This window comes from Numenius arquata, chromosome Z (genome assembly GCF_964106895.1).
Source record: "Numenius arquata chromosome Z, bNumArq3.hap1.1, whole genome shotgun sequence".
In the NCBI taxonomy this organism is placed as follows: Eukaryota; Metazoa; Chordata; class Aves; order Charadriiformes; family Scolopacidae; genus Numenius; species Numenius arquata.
The window spans coordinates 77,728,158-77,744,842 of record NC_133616.1 but is presented as its reverse complement, the minus strand read 5'-3'; the positions used below and the strand labels follow the sequence as shown (position 1 = coordinate 77,744,842).

At 44.0% G+C, this 16,685-nt stretch overlaps 1 protein-coding gene across 1 annotated transcript in view; it reads right to left on the bottom strand.

Moving 5' to 3' along the window:
- The window catches only part of CKMT2 (creatine kinase, mitochondrial 2), a 29,088-nt gene extending 22,133 nt beyond the window's left edge, over positions 1-6,955 (bottom strand). The window contains exon 1 of the mRNA XM_074165759.1: positions 6,825-6,955. The gene's annotated coding sequence lies outside the window, so the exon portion shown is untranslated. The remainder of the gene's footprint in view (positions 1-6,824) is intronic.
- Between the last annotated feature and the right edge of the window lie 9,730 nt (positions 6,956-16,685).

The window sequence follows — 16,685 nt, the reverse complement described above, 5'->3', positions numbered from 1 at the left end:
AAAAGGAATCGAGTGCTTGCCTGTGCCAATCAGGTGTTTTGAAAGGAAAATAACTGCATTAGGAAAGCATCCATTTTCCATTTCAAACTACCTAGAGAGGGCATGGTCTGGGCAAGATAAGGGAGTTCCAAGGGTTGATCAACTTGAGTTAAAAAAGTAAATAAAACTCTTATCTTATATTTGGCCTTAACTTATTTGCCTTCAGTTTTACCCACTGGCCTTCATTATTACCTTTATCAGTTTGTTGTAGAAATTTCTACTCATTATTTGTTCCACATGTAACTACTTAATAACTAGCACTTTTTTATGTATCTCCATCAGTGTTTGATGGTATTTTCAAATTTATCAGTCACTCTTTAGTTCTTCCCTGAACTCCTTCTGTTTTGTTTCATCCCCAGCGCCCTCCTGATGCTGGAATTGTCCTGTCATTCCACTAATGGTTTGTACCAGGTCTCCAAAACGGAAGCAGCAGAGCATCTCCGCGTCTCCTAAATGGCTTTTGCATTCGGAAATCATACCGGCCCCTTGGGACCGCAGCGGTTCACTAGAAGTGCACTCCGGGGACGCATCCTGCCAAGTTCTTTTGGGAGTTGCACAGTTCCCTGAACCACGGGCAGGGGGTGATGTCTGCAGGCCCCAGCGTGGCTTAGGGAGCTTCCCGATTGGAGAGGCCGGGGAACTGTCTCTGATATGGACATGGATACATTTCCGAGTAAGATTATGCAATGGGGTTGTCTACAATAGCAGGAACCTGGTTAATTTAGGTCTCTGTTAGTCCCAACAGTTTTTTTTACTATTACATTCACTTTCCCTTGAAACTGGAATGCTTCCAAATAAGCAGAGAAGTTTTCTCCTCTCTTGTGGGATTCTGAAGGTAATGAAAAAATATTCTTAAGTGGTTCCCAATAGTCATTTATGGTTTTCTACTTAAAAATTGTTTCTTCGCTAAATGATTTATAACTGCACCAACCTTGCAGAAGTCCCAAATTCTTTCAGTGCACCTCAAGCTACATGTGAATTTGGACTTTATTTTGGTAACACATAAGGCAGAATTACTGAATTTCACTGAATTTTTAGAGTTGGAAGGGACCATAAAGATCATCTAGTCCAACTCCCCTGCTGAAGCAGGATTGCCCAGAGCATGTCAGAGCATGTTACTCAGGACTGCATCCAGGCGGGTCTTGAAAATCTCCAGAGAAGGGGACTCCACAACCTCCCAGGGCAGCCTGTTCCAGGGCTCTGGCACCCTCACCGTGAAGAAGTTTTTTCTCATATTTGAGTGGAACCTCCTATGTTCCAGCTTGTGCCCGTTGCCCCTCGTCCTCTCACTGGCAACCACCGAAAAGAGTCTGGCTCCCTCCTCCTTCAACCCACCCTTCAGATACTTATAAGCATTGATAAGGTCTCCCCTCAGCCTTCTCTTCTCCAGGCTAAAGAGTCCCAGCTCTCTCAGCCTTTCTTCATAAAGGAGATGCTCCAATCCTTGAATCATCCTCGTTGCCCTTCGCTGGACTCTTTCCAGTAGTTCCCTGTCCCTCTTGAATTGGGGAGCCCAGAACTGGATGCAGTATTCCAGTTGTGGCCTCACCAGTGCAGAGTAGAGGGGGAGAATGACTTCCCTCGACCTACTAGCCACACTCTTCCCTATGCAGCCCAGGATTCCGTTGGCCTTCCTGGCCACAAGAGCACACTGCTTGCTCATTGTCATTTTGCTGTCTACCAGGACCTCCAGATCTTTCTCTTCAGAACTTGACTCCAGCAGGTCCACGCCTAACCTGTATTGGTGCCTGACATTCTTCTTCCCCAGGTGCAGGACCCTACACTTTTCCCTGTTGAACCTCATGAGGTTCTTCCTTGCCCAGCTCTCCAGCCTGTCCAGGTCTCTCTGGATGGCAACACGGCCCTCCGGGGTGTCAGCCACCCCTCCCAGTTTGGTATCATCAGCAAACTTGCTAAGGATACACTCTGTCCCCTCGTCCAGGTCGCTGATGAATATGTTGAATATGTTGAACAGGACTGGACCAAGTATTGACCCCTGGGGGACACCACTGGTTACAGGCCTCCAACTTGAACCTGCTCCATTAATCATTACCCTTTGGGTCCTGTCACACAGCCAGTTCTCAATCCACCTCACTGTCCACACCATCCAGCCCACACTTCCTTAGTTTCCCTATGAGGATGTTATGGGAGACTGTGTCAAAAGCCTTGCTGAAGTCAAGGTGGATGACATCTGCTGCCCTCCCCTCATCCAACCAACCAGTTATAGCATCGTAAAAAGCTATCAGATTGGTCAAACATGATTTACCCTTGGTAAACCCATGTTGCCCACTTCCAATAACCCTCTGCTCTTCAACTTGTTTGGAGATGACATCTAGAATGAGTCTCTCCATTACCTTCCCAGGGATGGAGGTGAGACTAACTGGTCTGTAGTTCCCAGGGTCCTTCTTCTTGCCCTTTTTGAAGACTGGAGTGATGTTGGCCTTCCTCCAGTCTTCAGGCACCTCTCCTGTTCTCCATGACCTTTCAAAGATGATAGAGAGTGGCCCAGCGATAATATCTGCCAGCTCTCTCAGCACTCGTGGGTGCATCCCATCAGGGTCCATGGACTTATGAATGTCCAGTTTGGCCAAGTGGTCCTGAACCTGGTCCTCCTCTACTGGAGGAAAAACTTCCTCTCTCCATACCCTCCCCCTTGCCTCCAAGGCCAGAGATTCATGAGGGACAGCCTTAGCAGTGAAGACTGAAGAAAAGAAGGCATTCAGCAACTCCGCTTTCTCCATGTCTTCCACCACTTTGGGTGCCCATCTCATTCATCAGTGGGCCCATATTATCCCTAATCTTCCTTTTACTGTTTACATACCGAAAAAAACCCTTTTTGTTGTTCTTAACTGTAGTGGCCAAGATGAGGTCAACCTGAGCCTTGGCCCTTCTAATTTTCCCCCTGCATATCTTCACTGCTTCCTGGTATTTCTCTTTGCCTGCCAGGCCCCTTTTCCAAAGATCATAAACCTTCTTTTTGTTCCTGAGCTCCAGCCAAAGCTCTCTATTTAGCCAGGCTGGTCTTCTTCCCTTCCTGCTTGTTTTTTGGGATTTGGGTATGGCAGCATCTAAACCTACACTGGTTTCTAGTTCTGTGACCATCTCTTCTCCAGTTGTCCAAACAAGGTGTAATTTCCATGGTGTTGGACGCAACACTTTTTTTTGAGGTATAAAGCTTAATAATTTTATTTTATAGATTTTAATGAGATTTTTAGGATTTATGGCATGAGACCTCAAGCACGTGTCACTCAGATAATAAACACTCTGACAGTAATAAGACTGCTTTTACAAAATGTAATGGATGGGCACATTTAGACAGCTCTTTCCTTGCTAATTTGATGATGGGGGGGTTTCAGCACATGTGTAAGAAATATTCAGAGAAACTGAACTGTTTCAGTGTAAGGCTGTGACAAAGCTAGAGCACCATATATATTCTGTGTGCAGCTCAGCAGAAGGTGAGGCATCAGGAGACACATGTGAATTAGTGAGAACTGGTATTTTGCAGCGGGGAAACACAGGTTGGGGTCCCAACAGCTGCGGTCCACAGATTAGGACATCACTGAGCTCACTGGAGGCTGATGGCAAGAAGAGCAGGCAGGCAATATGCCTGCAGGGAATATGAGGGAGAGGAATATGCAGGCAGGGAATATGCCTGCAGGGAATATGCCTGCAGGGAATATGAGGGAGAGGAGAGCACGAGCTTCTCAAGTCCCTCAGCAGATGGCAGAAATACAAAGAGCGGGCCTCAGGAGCACGGTGGTGCCAGGCAGTGCTGTAATGGGGATGGTGCACCTGCTTCTGCTGCACATGGTGTCGTCCGGGTTTGGCTCACCGGCTCTCTAATGTGAGTGCCAAGCTTGCTGGCTCTCATGCAGCCTTCCCATCCAAGTCATTTATCTCCTGCATTTCCTCACGGTCAGGTCTCATCTGCTCTACTGCCACTTACAACACATAGTGTCTTCCTTCCCTTCCCAGGTAGCATGGTCTTCAGTGGTGCCCACAGCTGGGCATCCTTTAACTGCTGAAGGTGGAGGGCAAGATACACATCTCAGCTGGTACCCACCATCAGGCAGATTTTCTACACGGAAGGTTTTGGTTTTTTCCTTCTTAGTCATGTGTGCTGCAAGACACTTTGATGGTTCCTGGTATTTGAATCTGACAAATGCTTTACAAAATCCTTGGAATACTTGCCTTGCACATTTTCCCCTTATTATGTCAGTCTGCTCATACTTTGGATACTGGCTTTGCCTCATGATAACTTGTTAGGATGTTTTTTGTATGCCTCCAGGGTTGCACATGACTTTGGCCCGAGGGCAGGGCATGGAGCACAGCTCAGTATCTCTGAGAGTGGAATTTGTCACTGGCAACAGGTCCTTTAAATTTGTTTCCAAGGTCATTTGTACTTGTGCTATCGCTTGGAGAAAGCAAAAATACTGCTGTAGAGGAGAGAAGAAACACAGAGCAACTGGCTCAGAAACGGTTGTTGTGTACCCTCCACACACCAGGTTCCCTCCTACAGTGAAGTTTCGATTAATTCCTTGCAAGCCATCTTGTGGATCAATGTCTGCAGTGCTTAATTGTGGGGGGAGTAAATGTGACACTGACTTGAAGTAACAGCCACTAAGCTGTGCAGTGTGTTGCATTAAGTGTCTGAAAAAACAAGGTTTCTTCATTCCCATCCTCTCACCGCATCAGCACCATAAAGGGTAAGCAAATTCAGAGTCAAATTGGCCTTGCCTTCTCCAAAGCAGTATTCCCATGTGATTTATGGCCAGTGAATCAGCAAAACCTGTCTGAAAGGTCATGATCTTAGAGGTCATAGCTTTTATCTCTCTGCTCTCCCCCAAGACATGCTCAGCTACCTGTAACCAGCCTTCAGGATATTAATATCCTGCCAGGAGTGTATTTTGGTTTTAAAAGTGTATTTTAATTTATATGTGTCACCTACTAGCACAGAAGGCAGAGACAAAAGCCAAAAACAAGACTTAGGAGAAGCCACTACTGCAAATCTGGTGCTGGCTGAGAAACAGCCCAAAGGATGGCCAGATGCTGCAGAAGGTCTCCAGGGCATTTGATTCACATCTACCACCGTGCTCAGACTGCCTCGGCCGTGTCTCATTGCACACTGAGATCCTGTGACCTGCACACAGGTGATGATGCTGCAGCCCTCTCTGAGAACTTTAGAGGAGAGTGCATCATCAGAAGTGCACAAACCACCTCTTTACCCTTTAAGGGACTTGCGAACTTCACTATACTTTTAATATTTTAAGAAATAATGCTCTAGCTATTAATTCTTCACTTTCTGGAACTACTTTTAAAGAGGAAGTTGTCGGCTCCTTTTTTTTCTATTAATGTATTTGATCACGGGTATCGGTTACTCCTATATTTCACAGTAGACAGCACATGTGCTGCCAGCCAAGAAGGGAAGGAAGGTACAAGGGTTACAGTGACATTTCTAGAAATAGAACTAGATTAAATATTTGAACCGTGTCATGGGTGGTATTAATTGCCACACCATGTGATCCTGAGCGACATTTTGGAGGAATGGCAGAGTCATAGCTAAAGTTCACCCAGGCTTATAACCACAGATAACGCACACAGACATCTTAAACTGCTAAGCCGTTCAGCTCACGGTATCACTGCAGTGAGCTGAACTCTCACGTGGTGGAGGGAGGAGGAGGAGGAGGCCAGTCTTTTATATTTGAGAAGTAAGTCCTTTGAGCCATCCTTAGCTTGTGCTAAAGCCTACGGATGCCAGTGGAAAGTTTTCTCTGCCCATCTATGGAAGTTGCTGGCACCTTAGGAACACCTGAAATAAATGTCACAAGTGACTCCATGCATGAGAGACCATATTTAGATGCCCAGGAAAGAGTTTACATTGCTCTTGGTTTGCTGTGTCACTCAACAGGTTCAGATGATAAGATATAAATTAAAACATTAAATCTCATTAAGCAGTATCGGTGGGTTTTTTCAGTTTTTCATAGCTCACCCTGAGCAAGACTCGACCCTTTTTGACCAGCCTGGGTTTAGGATACAGTCTGCGGAGTGCGGAGACAATGCCTTGCAGACATTGTTCTAACTGTGCCTTAATCACAGCACGGAATATCTCTAAAAAAAAAGTCAACTAAATTTCAGTGTCTTTCTCCTTGTAACATCAGAGGTTAGTGAATGTTTGTAAAAATCTAATAATTTGGAGAAAAAAATATCCAAACTCTAAATCTATGAATAGATTAATATGAACAGAGAAGACATGGAAAAGACTGTGACTCTTCATAGATAGACAACTACCTCTTAGTAACTGCCCCTTAATAACAACATGATTTTTGATTTCTACCGGCTAGATGTCTGACTGGTCAGACCCAACCTGGTGAGACTCAGAAGCCCAAATTCTCCCCCCAAAGCCCAACCAAGGGGCAGGGAGTTCTTGCCCTTCTGAATCAATCCAACACTATTTTACAGTATAAAACCCTCATCTCCACAATCCAGAGAACTACAACTGAAGTCACAAAAAACTTACTGAATTAGAGTTGCTTTCTCTGAACTTGTTACGCATCTGCAAAGGAATTTATTTTCCCCTTACTTGAACTGTTACTTAAGGGTCAGCATTTGAAGCAGCTGCACAGTGGGCTGACACATTTTTTCCTGCACCAAGTAGTTATGTGAATCAATAAATTATAACCAAATTACACCACATCCTGCGGTGCTTTGAATTCATTTTTAATAACCCTCGTATTTGAAACGCTACCATTTGAGGCTAGAAAAGCAATATAGGTAGTTAAACTGACCTTGAAGCTGAAGGTAGAGACGTCCTGCTGCCTGCAGCGAGCCCAGAGTGTAAAGGGAATAACGAGTTGGTGCGCTGACAGGAGCCCCGGTAATATGAGAGGGGGGAAAAGGAGGTGATGGAAACGAGAATAATTGCTGCTGTGGCCAATCCTATTTCACTGGGTTACGTGAATGACATTTGCTCGCACACGGGTGCCCTTGAGGACGTAAGGGGGATGTGGCAGGAGGGGGGCACACAGCAGTTGGGTGGCAGCACCATCATCTTTCAAACACTTCTCAAGGGGAAAGAGTTCACGTCAGCAAATGGTTGCCCAGATGCTTAGCTCGCAACGAGAGGCACCTCCGCTGCTTCACCCCCAAGGGCCCATTTAGTGACAGCCAAGACAGAAAGATCAAGAGGAGCTTCTGTCTGCCTGAATGACTCCTCAGAAACATGGAGAGCAGGATCAATCCACCTGCATCCCGGGTGGAAAGGAGTCAGAGCAGGGAGCGGGACCCCTGAGATTGCTGGGGGCATTTCAACCCCACCATTGCTTTTTAATTTGCGACATTAGTTCTTGACTCTGTAAGGCAGAGGGGTCCAGAAACATGAAGTGTAAAAGGAGGTTACCTGAAGCCTCCTATTTAGAATTGCTATAGCTACTTAGTGGTAAAGTACTGGAAGAAATAACATGTGATGGCTGGGAAAGCAAAAAAGAATAATCCATTTCATTCACGTAGCTCTGCTCCCACCTGAAACTGAACATTTATTGAGGCTGACAGAGGAACACAGGGGCCACTATTGTGCAGCTTTTAAAAATCCAAGACTTTAAAATGCTTTTTCCTCTGTACATTTAATATTCCTTGACTTGTACATAGCAATTTCCTAAACCCAAATATCAGATTTTTGAAACTTTACAAAACATAGACATCTCTCCTCCAAAATATCATGACTTGTGTCGATTAATGAAAGCCATGTGTGCCCACCATAATTAAAACAAAAACAGCCACTCCAGATTAATGCATCTGGACTACCAAGTATTTGAAACAGCCCCTCTTTACCACACCTGCTTTTTATCAAACCAACACTATGTTTCTGGTATTGATAGAAAAAAAAAAAAAAAATCCAATTGAGGATCTTTTGAGGTAACATGAGTACAGAAACATGAGCACAACAAACCTGCCTCTGTGCAGGAACTGGCGAAAAAAACAGAAACCAGCTTTTCCTTTCGTACTTGGCGAGCTCCTCTGTGGCCGTGCCACGTCTCTTGCTGTAAAAGCCCCCCAGCCTGCATCTAATGTCATCTCTTTGTCAGCGACGCAGCCCCCACGCTCCAGTGCAGCAACTCACAACTGAGGCGTGAACTTCATTTTAAATTTTTGACTAAAGGCAGCCTTTTTCATAAAGCCCTTGAAGAGACAAAGGCCTTCACCCGGAAGTAGGTGATACCATGAGCTGAAGTGCCTTCCTGGCTTACGCAGATGTTTAAGCTCAGAGCCTGGAAGAACAGAAAATGCAAACAAAACTCAGCCTGCTAGCTCACTTTGCAAACACCTGGCAAACAGCTTTAGCAAGTTCCCTTATGATTTCTGAAGAATACATCATTAATACTTAAAAAGCAGCTTGGTCTTACTACTGTTCTTTGATCTATTTTGTGAGGAACTCAGTTATGGAAACAGTTGGGATGCTAAAATCCATCCATAAGTAATGCCCTGTTTTCATCTCTATCTAACCTAAATATTAATGTGAACTTGCCCGATTAAAATGCTGTCTTGGTTTCATTGCTTGTGCTGAGCAGGTAGCCATAGCTGAGTGTTAATCCCATTGCTATTCATATTAATGCCATCTGTCCCTGCATGGGGAGTTCAGCTGAAATTCAAGAATAATTTGTGTCCTGTCGGAGTTTGTTGTGGAAGCTGCTGAGCAGAGAACTTACTTATCCGGACCAGATAAAGGTAATTTTGTTTTATGGGAAGGCTTTTCTGATTAGCACAGTTCTTTCAAGGAAAATTTCTATAAAATCAAATATCAATATGTAGGAAATAATTTATTATCAATCAAAGGAATCAGGACAGAAATTACAAGCCTAGTTATTCTTACTTAGTATATGTATCAAATTAGGAATTAGAGGATACTGTATTTGTTCTGAAGAGCTTGCAAGCACACTAATCGCCAGCTCTCCTGCTGTTGGAGTCAGAGCTCTGATGTTGTACAGCTGCAAAGAGCCACTACACACAATATCCTTATAAGCTATAGCAGTCGGCTTGCCCCAGTGCAATTCAGTTTCGATAGGTCTTTAAGTTTTGAGATTCCTAAAGACAGAATAATACAGTGAAGTATACCTTCTTGGGAATAAATACAATTGTTTACCTAATGGTTACGAGGCCTCTTGCTGGGGTGTCCCTGTGACTGTGGGTGTTCAATATCCACTTACATAGAATATATGCAGTCACTGAGATCTCAAACTGGAAAAACTTTTCATTTTGAGGTGGCACTCAACCGCTTACATCCCGCTGAAGTTGATGGAATTTAAGCAAGTACTTGGTGCTAGAGCACAGGCACAAATTCACCAAGACCAAGTGCACAAGTAGGCACAGAGCAGCCCTCCTACAGTTATGATTACTCCTAAGAAAGGCACTTTAAGGTGCTAATATGCGTCTACTAAATAAAGAGCTCAACTAGATCCAACCAACCTGTTAAAAATAATCCCAGTTATTTTTAGTTATTGAATTTGCTCTTCATAGGACGTCCACCACATACATACTGTAGGAAAGGTTCTCTATAATTAGCAGTGTGTTTTGTAGCCAAAGGGAGGAGAAAAGGTTTTTCCTAAAAATGGAATTGACCCTTCGGAAAAGCAGGAATATCCAAAATCCTTACAACAGAACCATGTGGCCTGGAGTGCAATTGCCTAAAAAGTTATCATGGTATTTTTTCCAGCTGTGTTTCAGACTGCATTGCACAGTATCACAATGCATATGTTTTTAATTAGGGCAGCAAGACTGAAGGTAGGAATTGTCCAGTGTAGGTCACGCATGTGAAAGGGGTGACAATTCTGTTTCAGACAATTTCAGGCCTTTGAAAAGTTGCTCTTGCATGACATTTTGGCAAAGCTTTTGTCTAATTTAAAAAATGATTAAAAAAAAAGGAGTATTTGTATGTCACTGGAATGCTCTTTTCTCTCAAGGCTATATCTTGAGAACACAATTACAAAAATTACGGCTTTAGAAGAGGGGACTTTGACATTGTCTGCTCTTGGACTCAGCAGAGGATATTCATTCTGTTCTTCCGCTGCTGCTGTAGAGCCAGCCACTGCTGTGATGGAGGCTCACAGTCCACACCTTACCTCTTTCCACAATGCTGATCCAGCATTTTTTGTCATAGAAATTTCAGCAGGCATGGTTAGAGAAGGAAAAATGTGCTTTTCTTCAGATGACTCTCCCATTGGAGATGACATTTTAATAGTAAACAAAGTGCAATAAATAAAATATTTAATTTAGAGCAGAATAGAAAGCATTGTTAGGACTTTGTGTCTTCTCTGGCTGGAAAAGTTACTACTTTTGATTTATGTGACATATATCTAGGATGTAGACATGATTTATACATACTGTCCCCAATCTGTATAAATGAAGAGCTTCCAGGAAGAGTAGTGGGAGGGAACACAAGTCCAATTATTACAAAAGTAATAATTATTGCTCTGTTTCTGACCCATCCATTTAGACATGTGCACACCATGAGCATGAGGAGTCAAAGAAGCTTGCACAGTGGAATTGCTGTCTCTAGGAAAACGAAATGGCTTCTGCTACTACCCTTACCAACCCATATGTGCAGGGTTGACTCCAGCAGTCAAGGAACTGGAACATGCACCAGTGATTGTTCCAGTCCTCTTTGAAACTGGAAATGTCAAGCAAAAATCTTCTCTTCTCAAATTTTCCTTCTTCTAGGCTGTACACAGATAGGGCCAGAACATTAGAATATAGCTTTTCAAGGCATAGTTCAGTCTTCACAATTCTCATTCATATCTTTGCGCGATTATTCAAGACCAATTTCAGTTTTTTCTTCACAGAGTTGAGGACTTTGAACAGCCTGTAACAGCTAGCTTCCTTCTGTTTCTTCACCGTTAAGACTAGAAAGACTCATGTGCTGTCAGATTTCCGTGGAGATTTGATCATTTCAGTGAGCATATAATTTTACAGAGTATTTAGTTGTTTTCTTGCAACATACCAAAAAATAGAAAACAGCTTCCCTCCTGCTAATCACTTCTTAAACAATAATCATCATCTACCTGGACTTATGCAAGGCATTTGACACTGTCCCACATGACATCCTGGTCTCAAAATTGGAAAGTCATGGGTTTGATGGATGGGCCACTTGGTGGATAAGCAACTGGCTGGCTGGCCGCACTCGAAGGGTTGCCGTTAACAGCTCAATGTCCAAGTGGAAGCCAGTGATGAGTGGTGTTCCTCAGGGGTTGGTACTGGGACCAGTGCTGTTTAATATCTTTGTTGGCAACATGGACAGTGGGATTGAGTGCACCCTCAGCAACTTTGCCAACAACACCAAGCTGTGTGGCACGGTTGACACGCTGGAGGGAAGGGATGCCACCCAGAGGGACCTGGACAGGCTTGAGAGGTGGGCCTGTGCAAACCTCATGAAATTCAACCAGGCCAAGTGCAAGGTCCTGCACCTGGGACGTGGCAATCTCAGGCACAAATACAGGTTGGGCAGAGAATGGATTGAGAGCAGCCCTGAGAAGGACTTGGGGGTGTTGGTGGATGAGAAGACTGACATGAGCTGGCAATGTGCACTGGCAGCCCAGAAAGATGTCCTGGACTGCATTGAAAAAATGTGTCCAGCAGGTCAAGAGGGGTCATTCTGCCCCTCTGCTCTCATGAGACTCCACCTGGAGTACTATGTCCAGCTCTGGAGTCCTCAACACAGGAAGGACATGGACCTGTTGGAATGGGTCCAGCAGAGGGCCACTAAAATGGTCAGAGGGATGGAGCACCTCTGCTATGAAGACAGGCTGACAAAGTTGGGGCTGTTTAGCCTGGAGAAGAGAAGGCTTCCAGGAGAATTTACAGGCCTTTCCAGTACCTGAAGAGGGCCTACAGGAGAGATGGGGAGGGGAATGTAGTGATAGGACGAGGGGTAATGGTTTTAAACTGAAAGAGGGGAAATTTAGATTAGATACTAGAAATTCTTTCCTGTGAGGGTGGTGAGACACTGGAACAGGTTGTCCAGAGAAGTTGTGGATGTCCCATCCCTGGAGGTGTTCAAGGCCAGGCTGGATGGGGCTTTGAGCAACCTGCTCTAGTGGGAGGTGTCCCTGCCCATGGCAGGGGGGTTGGAACTCGGTGATCTTTAAGGTCCCTTCCAACTTTAACCTTTCTACGATTCTGTGATTCTACGATTATAAACCCAATGAAGTTCAACAAAGCCAAGTGCAAGGTTCTGCACCTGGACTGGAGCAATCTCTGATATCAGTACAGACTGAGGTAATGGACTGAGATCAGCCCTGCGGGCTTTGGGATGCTGCTGGACACAAAATTTGACATGAGCTGGCAATGTGTTCTTGCAGCCCAGAAAAGCAGTTGTATTTTGGGCTGCATATAAAGGAGCCTGCCAATATCTGAAGGGAGCCTACAGGAGAGCTGGAGAGGGACTCTTTGTCAGGAAGTGTAGTGACAGGACAAGGGGTAATGGAATTACCTTAATTGGAAGAGGGGAGATTTAGATTAGATATTAGGAAGAAATTCTTTCCTGTGAGGGTGGTGAGACACTGGAACAGGTTGCCCAGAGAAGCTGTGGATGTCCCATCCCTGGAGGTGTTCAAGGCCAGGCTGGATGGGGCTTTGAGCAACCTGCTCTAGTGGGAGGTGTCCCTGCCCATGGCAGGGGGGTTGGAACTCGATGATCTTTAAGGTCCCTTCCAACTCTAACCATTCTATGATTCTATGATTCTGTAAGTGTGGCCAGTAGGTCAAGGGAGGTGATTCTGCCCCTCTGCTCTTGTGAGAAACCCCTGAAATTTAATAGGCATCTTTCTATCTTAAATAAATTACCCTGTTCTACAAAGGAAAGAAGTAAACAGTGATTAAAGCACTTAACAGTAGCTGTAGACCTGGTTTTGTAGCCTTAAACCCTTTTGTTTCAGTTTGCAAGTCATTTTATCTCTGTGTGACTTCTTTGCCTATCACAAGAGGGAGATGCCATACTTACAAAACTAAAATGTTTTCTGTGTTTACTAAGGTGTAAAATACGTCTATACTACTTCTTTAAGTCCAGGGAAGGACACCAGCCAAGAGAAGGCTAGCGATGTTTAGACAAAAGTCCAAACCCAACCCAACAGGATGAAGAAGTTAGGGGCAATGTTATTTACTCGGTTTATATAATTCATTGTCTAGAGGAATATTCTATTGACATGGGAAGTCCTTAAACACCTTCTGAAATGTTAATTAAACTCCACCTACTTGTAACTCTCTGTGAGGGGAATGGAGGTGTGGAAGGGGAGAGGTTGTCCTCAACTGGAGAAGAATGCATTGTGTGGCTCGTTCAGTTTCATCTGTTAACGTGTCTCATTTAGTTATAAGTGCAAACTTCATATAAAATGCAAACTATCCACTTCACAGTGGATCTGCATTTCTAGTTGTGTATGAAGGAGGCTTCATTCTCTGTTCCAAGTTAAAATCAGCATTATTCCCACTGATGCCCACAGCAGCTGCAATGCAGCATGAGTGAAAAAAAGATTAAAATGCAGTAACTCAAACCGTTTTTTCCTGGTAGAGACCCAGAGTTTTCTCTGATTTTTGCCCTTCTTATTAATGGCTTGTCACTCCCCCTCCCGTGTTTCTCTACAAGACTTAGTAATTCAGCAGGAGTAGATTTAATTATTCACTGTTGAGGGGTAAAAAAAATAAACAGATACCAGTAAGGACCCTTGAAACTCCGGAAAAAAAAGAATGTTTAATTAGCATATAGGCACAACATCCTGCCTGATATGCTTTACTAACAATACAAAGCAATAACCTCAGGTCAAAAGATAAGTTACAATACATGCAAAAACATCTGGATTGTGCACTAAGTAACATGTTAGATATAGGTACATCTGTCAAATAAACATACATCTATCCTCCTAAAGAACAAAACTTCAGAGACTATTTCAAAAGTAAAGGTACAACAAAACAACCATAGTTGAGCAGCGTATTGGACACAAAGCATCCTACACAGAGACATTTGACCTTTGGAGGCAAAAACTGTAACAGGCAAATAGCTGAGAGCCAGATCCCCAAATACTTACTTATGAAAAGCTCTCAGAGAAGCCTAAGGTATTATCAGAATGAGGTCTGAAGGATTTTGCCCTTAATGAATAAAGATTATGACTATAAGTGGGTAAAAATGTCTCGATTGGTGAGAATTTTAAATCATAGATCTAAGTTTAATGTTGCTGATAATAATGAAAGGAGGAAAGAGTGAATATCGATACAAATAAAACAACGTTTTTGTAAAACCCTTAAAATAAATAGTGATTATGAAGGAAAATTTAGGATAATGAACATGTCCTGAAATAAAAATCAACATGGTTAAAGTTAATAAATACTTTAAATAGTTAAGTTCCTTCTTATCCTACAGAAAAATAATCAGTATTAAGAACTAGGAAAGCAGGAAGAGGACAGAGACCTCTTCCTCACTTTTAAATAAGGGTGATCAGTCCCAGTATCATCTCTCGCTATTAAGCTATGCGTTTGTGTGTTACAGGACTAGCCGAAAGGAAGGGACAGAATATACACTTGCTGCCACTGTGAATTCCACGGATCTATGTTTTCTTCCACATGGTGACTAATCACAGGCTCAGTCCACTAACAATACTGGTGAATTGAGTGGGGGGTGGGGAGGCGAGGGACGGGGGTAGCGAAGGCTGGGGTGAAGGCAACTCTAACCCCATATCAGCGTGTGACGAGTGCTCTCCGTCACATGGAAAGGGGGACGTGTCTGTGCTGCTGCCCAGGTTCCCAGGTCAACTACGGGCTGAATCTGGGCTGCTACTTATGCAGTCGAAAAAAAAAAAAAAACCAAAAAACAACAAACCCACTGCGAAACTCCCCTCGGACTTTGCTGGCAAGTGTGCCCACTGCTGAAACCAGTGGGCGAAATATGCTATATCCCCATTGCAGCCAGCCAGCCCCAGCACCCGGAGGGGTTTTCTGTCCGGAGAGTGCCAAAGGGAGCAGCCCCTCCGTGGTGAGAACTGCTGTTGCATCTGACTGGCGCAGCAGGGCTGAGGAGCGAAGAAAGGCAGGTAGATCGGCGCTTCAGGCCTTCTCTTCCTTAGGAATCCTGAATCAGCTGGGCTTTTTTGCGCTCCAATTGCAGAAAAGCAAGTCTGCTCTGACTTCCACGGCGTAAAAGCTAGAATGGAAAATATCCTCAAAGACAGCAAGATCGAAATGACCAAGTCCTCACTTGGAGACATCCTCCCTAAAACACCAGAGGCAAACAGTGGGTGTTTTATGACTGGGATTTCTACCTCTATAAACTATACGGCTGTGGTGGAGTGGCACGGAGAAGCCGGCAGCAAGGAGCTCCACGATCCCTGTGCGCTGTACAGGGAGGTCACTGCACTAGCTGGTTATACAGCTGTACTTCGGCAAAGCCTCACATAAAGCAGGTCGCTGCTGCCCACTGACTACTGCCATAGCTCAAACACCGCAGCAGTGCACAACCCGAGGTACACAGGTACACAACCCCAGGTACACAACCCGACCGCGGGGCAGACACGCTCACCAGGTAGGATTTCTGCGGAACAGCCAGTTCCACGCCTTGGCTGGGGTTGCAACACCGGCCGGGGCTGGGGGTAACAAGATGCGCACTCACTTCTACGAGCAGTCGCCTCCCGTATTTTAATCAACGCATTGCATCCCCAACCAAAAAAGATGAATATTAGTCATCAGCAAATCCAACATTACTGTGACCATAACCTTTTTTTTTTTTGTTGTTGCTCCAAACACAAACCAAGTATCTACTTGCCCTAGTGATTCTACTCTAAATTGTGCCACTGACCCAAGAGGTTAACTTTTGGCATATAAATAGTAGATGCTTTTCCAGAGGGGCTGAACTACAACATTGTCTACTGGTTTTAAGATACGAATGCTCAGCACCTTTGAAAAAACCCGTGTCTAACCCTTTGTCTTCCTCTCTCTCCGTTTGTAATACTGCAGCACGAGCACAGCACCACCCCTGCGTATTGCAAGCCTTAAAATGCATTGAATGTTTCGAAACACCGAAGAACCAATACACACACGTAAAGTACAAAACAACAAACTGTGAAAAGAGTAAAGATGAAGAATTGTACCCTGTAACCCTAAGAACATCAAGGAAGTTTGGTAAAATGGGGTACAGGCAGATAAAGCAGCAGTTAATAGCGTACAACAGAGATGCCAACTGACATTGACGGTTGTTACACTTTTTCTTTGTTAACAGAGAAACAATAAAACCAAGTTAAGAAATCACTTCTTGGACCACTTTCTTCCCTGTTTCTTCATTAATTCAAAGTGTTTTATGAAACTTCCATATGGTAACTGCTTTTGTACAGAAAATACACAGTAAGTTGGTTTTGTGGTCCAAATAAACCATGCTTTTTTTTTTTTTCCCGTATCATGCACTGGGATGCAATCAGCTTCTTGTCAGTCAGTCATTACTGAAAAGAACAAGCACATTTTTGACAATAAAAAGCTTCTACAAGTAACGTTTTCCATGTTCATTTCTACAGCAATCAATAGCCAGAACTATTTAAAATGTTTCTGGAATTTCCTTTTCTGTTGCTGTCTGCGTTTCTAATTGAGGAATTCTGCAGTATTTGTGACATTTCCTCATGCAGTTA